At 38.0% G+C, this 8,153-nt stretch overlaps 1 protein-coding gene across 1 annotated transcript in view; it reads right to left on the reverse strand.

Moving 5' to 3' along the window:
* The window catches only part of LOC129253846 (cytochrome P450 10-like), a 28,363-nt gene extending 22,522 nt beyond the window's left edge, over positions 1-5,841 (reverse strand). Inside the window, exon 1 of the mRNA XM_054892273.2 lies at positions 5,600-5,841. The gene's annotated coding sequence lies outside the window, so the exon portion shown is untranslated. The remainder of the gene's footprint in view (positions 1-5,599) is intronic.
* Between the last annotated feature and the right edge of the window lie 2,312 nt (positions 5,842-8,153).

The following is an 8,153-nucleotide window of genomic DNA, read 5'->3' on the forward strand; positions in this document are numbered from 1 at the left end:
GCGTGAAGAGATAGAGCAGATTGTGTACGCATTTGGAAGGGATTCAAACGAGCAGTGCACGACTCCTGTTTCAAACAGATGGTCGTAGGTTCGAATCCCAGCCATGGCGTATTTTCCTTCAGCGAGAACTTTATTCACACTGAGAGCGTTTAACAGGCCTTTAAATAAAGATTTGTTATTATGTGTCAGAAACCATGATCGATAGTGAAGGTACATGGTGATAATTTACCCTCATGCGAAATGAGTTTTTTGCAAATTGTAAAAAAAAAACTGAGTAAATGACATCACTTTATACACTCTTTACTGAAGTGGTTTTCAATTATTGAGGTTTACGATATTTAAACTTAAGATCGAGAAAGATGCTTACCAATATAAAATTGAAATGACTAAAAGAATACGAAATAGAGGTGCGTGAAGAGATAGAGCAGATTGTGTACGCCTTTGGAAGGGAGAGCGGGTAGGGTTAAGGTGAAACTGGAAGAAAGGATGGGGTCACTCGAGGTGAATAAGTGACCTCAAATCGCAGGATTGCTTAACACGGTCAGCGCGCTAATTGGAACGCTGCTCGGGGCCATGCAGTGCAGTGTAAAAAACTGTCCACTTGGTGAAACGTGTGATGATGACGGTGACATGAAGTCTCCGGCATCCGTCTTACTACCAAGACACCCTTTATTGAAATTCAAGAACATTCCTCACAAATAGACATTTAATAAATGAGTTTAGTTCGCATTGTCAATTAGAACAGAGAGTGAGACAAAGGTTCGCTTAACCATTAAAGTCTTTAACTAAATTATTATAGAATTCTAAACCATGGACAGTATTTTCTGAGAAGCCATATTTTTAATGACAAAGGGACATAAGGTGGTAATTCGTTCTGCGACTCCTAAATCCCAGTTGAGGGAGAAACCTTCCAAAAGCCTCCGTCAACTTGAGAGTGTAGCACTTGAACTAGACTTCGCTTTCCCGGTCGCTCGATATAAGAAATATATACACTGTCCGCTTGCTGTACGATGCATTTTAGTAAGCTTTTCGTGTCCATGGAGAACATTCTGTGTATCAAGCAAGTCAGTTAAGGTTAAGTCTGAATTATTGGGCGGAAGAAATGCTGAGTTCCAGGAAAACGCTTGCTTTCATAGCTACCGCGGTCGTCGGGCGCCATTATTAAAACGAGTTGTTTAGCATGCGGTGTTGGATGCGGGCTATCGGCTTACCTTTACAAATTGCATGTACTTGCCGGTGGGTGAAGAAAGGATGGCATCTGGATATTTTCTTCAAATTGGAATTTTACCTTCGAGGCATATATACGATTAGGTGGGTTAGTATGCCGTATTACAGAACAGAAACCTGCTTGTAAATACTTATGCCAGCTAAGTTTCCGAGGAAATCAGAAACCACTACAGCACTAAATGCATGAAATAGAACAGATTTGGTATATTTGACTAAGATTCAGGGTTCATACAAACGTACAATATGCAATTGCAGCTACACAATATCAATGAATGTGATCAAAGTTTCATATTTTAATGCTTTTACCGTCTGTATTATTAATGTAAAATTATAATTTAGCTCTTTATTATACTAAAAATGCAAACATCTCACTAAAGGGCTTGCGACCTTAGTTGAAATTAACATTGAACGCTTCAAAACTAGGCCTCCAGATTTTCTTCGACGAAATTCGTCTTCTGCTTTATATTTTCACACCAACTCATCAGCGAATGAGAACGGAATAAACACTGGGAAAAGAGACAGGCAAGTAAACAAGAACTGTTGGTGATAGATGGCTTCGAAACAGAAGGAAGGTTCAGAATTGCAACGAAAAAACTGAACCATGAAGATCCAGAGAAATGCCATGGCCATTTTCTTTTTATTGTGGAACCATCGACGATTTTATTCTGCAGTAGTCACAATTCAATATATATAATCATTTTAAGTACAAATTTGGCCGGTATCTTTCAATAAGATGGTATTTCCTCTAAAACAATCAAAATTGCAGAAAAGCCATGTATACTCGAAGCTAAAACACCAACTTAGAAAGGTTTCTAGAGTCAAATACATCATCAGAAATTAGAGTTTTGTTAATCAGATCGCGATTGGTCAAACTATAATATTCCTTGGAAGAGATGAAAAAAGGGCACATATCAATATCGATCCTCTTTTTAACACCCCCCGAACAATGACTTTATTAGATACCCAATGGGACAGATAACAGATCATTAAGTAGGAAAAAAACTTTTAAGGTTTTTCCTTTTTTTATGAACAAATCCAAAGGAATGTTAAGTCTTCTTTGAAAAGGGTGCTCAGTGATGATGCAAGACGTTTCCGTTTCATACGATTCAGTGACTTTATTACAATTATTCGAGAATCAACTAACTGCAGTGATAATTGAGTAATCGTGTTTCATGTTTTTCTTTGTTCATAGTGTCTTTTATTTCATAGTTGTAAAAAAACATTGCTTTATAAATCCAGAGAGCATTGGAATAGTTTGAATAGATTTTACTAGATATAAAATGCAAAAAGCACAGGCCTATTTAATTCCACCTTAGTACTTGTATAAGGTAGTGGGGTGTGGTGGACTGTTTCAGTATTATTTGCTCATTTTCCAGATTAAACGATTACTAGATGCGAATTATACACATCCAAATTCCATAATTCCACACAAAAAAACACACGACAAAATAAGATGGTATAGATACATGAATAAATTATAAAATAAGCAGTGTTCAGCAATGAGGAAGTTAATTGCTCTTTATTCCAAGATAGGGGTAAACATTAATACGAAGATTATAATCATGCATCCATCACCAATCGAAGAAATCACAAGCACGTCAACCTGTTTTCTTGGTCGAGTGCCCTTGACTATTGAACACCATAGGCGCCCATATCGCATCAACTCCATCAAAAATCAATCCACGAGCTTTAACGGTTCGTTGTAAAGAGGTCAGGCAGCGGTCATGTACATGTAGCATCTATTTTTTTAAATGGTTCCTTCTTGAATGAACGACAGTTAATACAGGTAATATTAGTATGTCGTTTCAAACCATACTGATGTATCCAAAGGTTGCAAAGAATGTTATAGTCACAAGCCTTTAATGACATTGGCTGAATCTGCAAAATAGTTCTAACAAGTAAAATGAAAACGTTATATTTTCACGTTATTTGAGTAAGTATGGAATTGTGTTTGAATTTTGACTCCAATGCGGCTCAATTCCTAGCCTATACATGTCTCGAAAAACATGAGCATGTGATGGAAAGAGTGATTAATCATCAAACATGTCATACTCAATCGTATCTGCTGGAATGTGATTTCAAATTCCCGTCTGATAACCATCTCTTCATCTTCAAACAAAGCTAGTATGTTCTACAGGTAAATGAACTTGGAGAACGCTAAAGATTCGGTCCCCTGTTTGCCGTGTGCTGAGGGGTCACATTGAGTTAGATGGCGAACAGGGAGTTTGGGATTCAGGAAACAATAGTTGGTGATGAACTGCTCGTACTGAGGCTGTCAGTTCGTATTACCGTCAGTCCCATTCTTGTCACACCGATATCTCCGCCAAGGAAAGCACGCGTGCTATCTACTGTAGAAAGCTGGCGACATCGTTTCCCCCACAGACCGTTCCAGAAAAAAAAGACCCCTACAACATACCCTTCAAAGGTGATCTAAAATAAACTGGGACATCGTTTACTTTTGATGAAGAATCCATAAGGATAAAACGTGGATTCTTTTTCTTTAATAAAAAATATTATATTCTACGGGGAAGCTGGATGGTTGTTTATGCTCATACTCTCTAAAACATTGATTTGCATTATGTCTGTGATATTTACATTTTCGAATCGAGTGGCGATTCTCTAAAGCAATTAAAAACAAAATATGAAAGACAAATTTCTATTCAGAATACGCTTGTGATGCAATCTATATAGCCCTATAACTTAAACACGAATCTCTTGTGTATGGGGTTTAATAAAGAGGTCAGATATTCATGGCAGTGTAACTTCATTAATCGCAGAAGAGACATGTGCATAGCGCCGTTTTTCTTTTCTTCAATCTAATCGTTTTCCCTAGGCATTTCTGCAGCTCCCCTCCTCTCCCTTTCAACCTCTATTATTTCTCCATTGATTCCTCATTGGTTCATGTCAAGTTTAAGTTTCTCTTCATCAATCTGTCATCGGGTCAATTATTCAGAGGGAACCCAATAGGAGAGAACGAGCCACTGCCCTGGAGATCATTTGCCTTCCATCGAACGTGCTTCAGGTTACTCAAGGGTTACGAGCGGCAATGATTCTCTCGATTGCTCCTAAGAGTAAGAGAACAAAAGCTCTCCTAAAGACCACGTAACATGGAAAGGCATGTTGCATGTCACATCCTCTTACAGAGTAAGAATCGCCTTGTGCAAATTTTCTTCCTGATTTGAAAGTCCCAGAGATCCCGATCTTCGTTACAGCTGATCAACGATTGTAAAGTAAGGGGCCCTCTGTGGTAGCTGTGAAGCATGAAGAGAAATATGATTCACACCAGGCTTTCGATGTAGGGGTATGGAACTTCAAAGAAAAGGGGGGTGCAGAGGCTAATTCAACATAGATTCTTGCATCGCATCTGTGTAGAGTTGTAGGAAAGGCTATAGAGTTACATTATTTCTTCTATTTATCACATGATGATAATAACGACAACAATAATAACAATGAAAGTATTCGTATTATAATACGAATAATAAAAGGCAAATAAGCACAGGGTGGAAAGGTTATCCAACAATACTTACACAACAAGATTCTTGATACACGATTATACATTAATTAGGAGCTTTGAAAGTCATTCATTGGTATTCATTAATTGGTGTAGAAACGTTGACAATTGAAATTATAAAAGAGTGTGCAGTAAGCCAATATAAAAGCAAAACTCAACTCAACGGGAGAAAAATTTAAAAAAAAATATTCCGAGAATTTCAAGATGCTACAAAATTGATACCTATTCTCGCCTCAAAAGTCATTAACTCATTATCATCCTCTTTTGAAGTACCTAAAATCAAGATTCAAGATCAATGTAATGATCAAGCAAGCATTTGAAAACCCATCTTCTCCATGCACCTTGATCATAACAGAGTTCACGATGGTGATATACATAGTGGTTACATCAAGAAATAGCTTAATAGGGTTAATGCCTGAAAGGCTTCGAGACAACATGACTTTCTTTGATGCTTTGGGATTGGGGGGTTTTCCGTTACGGAAACCCACCCTCCCCTTCCGAACTAGGTCAATCGTTTAAAGGGTTCTTGCCCTAGCTATCCTAGACAGATGGGCTATATCATCGGGATGAGAGGGTAGGAAGGAGGGGTGGATTGGGGGAGGGGTTCTGATGAAGAGCACTGATTAAAAAGGCCCCCTACAATGTGAGCGTTTCTATTATTTTGTGTCAGGAGAAAGAACACCTCACCTTAACTGCATTTTATCATCACCGACTTCAAAACAAAAACACTTTCGAACCTGCATGTAATGTCAGTATCCTTTTTCAATACGGATTATCTGAAGTAGAGAGGACTACATGTATATTGCAGTGCTGCAACATAATCACGAGGTGTTGGTCGTTGAATGTTTCCTATATACTTACACTTAAAAGTGTAAACAAAAAATCCCCGGAAATACAATTCTTCTAGTATAGAAATTTCCTCGTACGAAATGATTACATTCTGATCACAGTTCACCCACTGTACAAGTAACATGTCCTTTTGGTTCATCATTTTACAAGGCGAGACACAGAGGCAAATGACCGCCAAAACATGCTCGACTAAAACTCTACAAATCAATTCGGTGATTAGGAGAACCAGAATACCAGATTGTGAAACATCGAGTAAATCAAAAAAAGGAATCGACGATCAAGTATACCGTGCGAATGAGACGAACATCGGCTAGTCATGCGGCTCATGTGTCGTTGCACTCTTATTTTTCGCTTTATTAAAATGTTCTTGCCCGAGGCTAGTTTCGCTTTTGGTGCATGATTGCATGCAAATACAGACACACTGGTTTAATGTTCTGAAACTAAATTTAGGTCTAATCAACAAAGGACGATTACCAAGGAGGCCCTTCACACATTCAGTTCAAGCATATACCCTGCAAAAACACACGCATTCGAAGTGCGAAAGAACTTGCTCAGAAGTTTCTATATGGGGTCCCTACATGAGTTGTGTATTTGTGTAACACGATAAAACAGTAAAGTTCATGCTTTCATTCAGCAAATATCCATACACCTACAATGTACCTATACACACCCATCCAAACAAGACCATAATTATCTATTATTATCTATTGTTATCTATGTGGGTGACGAAATCTCAATACAAAGCCCTGCTGTTTTGCATCTATGCTTTAAATTACACTAACTTATTTTTAGAAATTGTATAAAAAGAAATTCACCCTGGCAATCAAATTCAACTTTGAATTTAGTATCAAATTTCAAAACCTCTTACCTTCAAGTCTGTGAAAGCTGTTTAAATCTGGTAAAACCGGTGGAAATCTGAATTTAAAGCTCCAAATTGTTTACAATGGCCATGGAAATAATATTATTTATGCCTTATGGCCTTGCACGTGCTTTTTATGATGATTAATGTGTCCGCGAGTTGAATAAATTCTTCTCGCAGGTAACGTCTTTGCTGTTTTCGAATAATGTCGTTGTGAGTCTCAGGCTAAAGCAGTTTGTATCGGTATTTCATTTGATATTGGAATCGATTTTTTTTTTATAGTTGACACCGTTTCATAAAGTTGTAGAAGTATAAACAATGCCAACAGACTTCGAAGTGTACATTGAGGTCATGATCATCGGTGAGTTATGAAGACAATTTCTTTTTCTTCGATAATCCTGACAATGTACATCAAAATGATGTTGATGATGAAATATCTATTCTAGGTATGTTCCACACCCGTAAGAGACCTGCGAGAAAATGAACCACTTGACTATACAACTATAGTATCACCAGAAAGTCCGACTCCAATGGTTTTACTACACGCGAGAGGCCAACTTGCCGTAAGGATATAGGTTCCAGAAAGTAGAGGCAGGTTTCCGTACGTCCGCTCTGCATCACAGGATCATTGCTACTGACGATCGGCTCATACAGCAGCGCCCGCTAACCCTCGACAGGATACGACCCTTAAACAGATGTACATACTAGCATGATTGTCAGTTTACGATCAATTACCCACTGGCGGACTCACTCTATACAACGGTCAATGAACCAACCTTCCGCCCAGAATCTCCCTCTCACGACATAAAAGGCAAGGGCTAATGCCCTGTGATTATCGCCCCGATGAATAACAATGACTGATCCGAAGTGGCTTTGCCCCCTATTCTTACCCCTATTCCCATTCATCACCAGCCCCCCTGCTTCATTCATTCTATCACACAGACAATTGCTTCTTCTCTTACCCACTCCCCATTTCTGTCTCTCTCTCGGAAACAACCACTATGGTGACTTGCTCAAGCGTGGACCGATAAATAGTAAACCCACAGAAGAAATAGCGAGGGACCAGAATGCAACTATTCTGGGAATAATAGGCCTAAACACATTTATCTTCCACCTTTTTCTCTTTTGACGTCACTTAGGCAATGGAATAAATAGGAAAAAAGTAATGGGAATATGCACTTAATCGTAAACAACGTCAACATTAGTCACAATAAGTCGTGATTTATGCAGAAATTCGAGAATGTAATTTAATGTAGATTTCAAGAGCAAGGGGTCATTCACCGAGTACTAATCTTAATATGTATCTCTCTGCACAATGCACCGATCAAATATTTCTTCAAAACAATTTTAAGATGATAATCAAGATAACTTTACCAAATGGTAAAAAAATTATGATAAAAGTCATTTCATTCGAATCCTTCAAATCAAATTAGCCTTATGATAAACTAAAAAAAATGCAGTTCGCACACACCATTCATTATGTTCCGAAGAAGAAGAAGACGCAGAAAAGTGAGAAAAAAAATGATCATAAAATAGTAAGAGGGCTTTTATTTGACAAGAGACAAGAGTTATCCTATATATCGATAACTGTAGATAAATTATGTTATCTAGCTGTCATGGCTGTACTTCATGAAAGTAACAAAAAAGAAACCTCTAAACATCACTGTTTCTTGAATAAAAAAATCGGTGTACAAAGCCCACGCAACT

The sequence above is a fragment of the Lytechinus pictus genome, chromosome 2 (assembly GCF_037042905.1).
Source record: "Lytechinus pictus isolate F3 Inbred chromosome 2, Lp3.0, whole genome shotgun sequence".
In the NCBI taxonomy this organism is placed as follows: domain Eukaryota; kingdom Metazoa; phylum Echinodermata; class Echinoidea; order Temnopleuroida; family Toxopneustidae; genus Lytechinus; species Lytechinus pictus.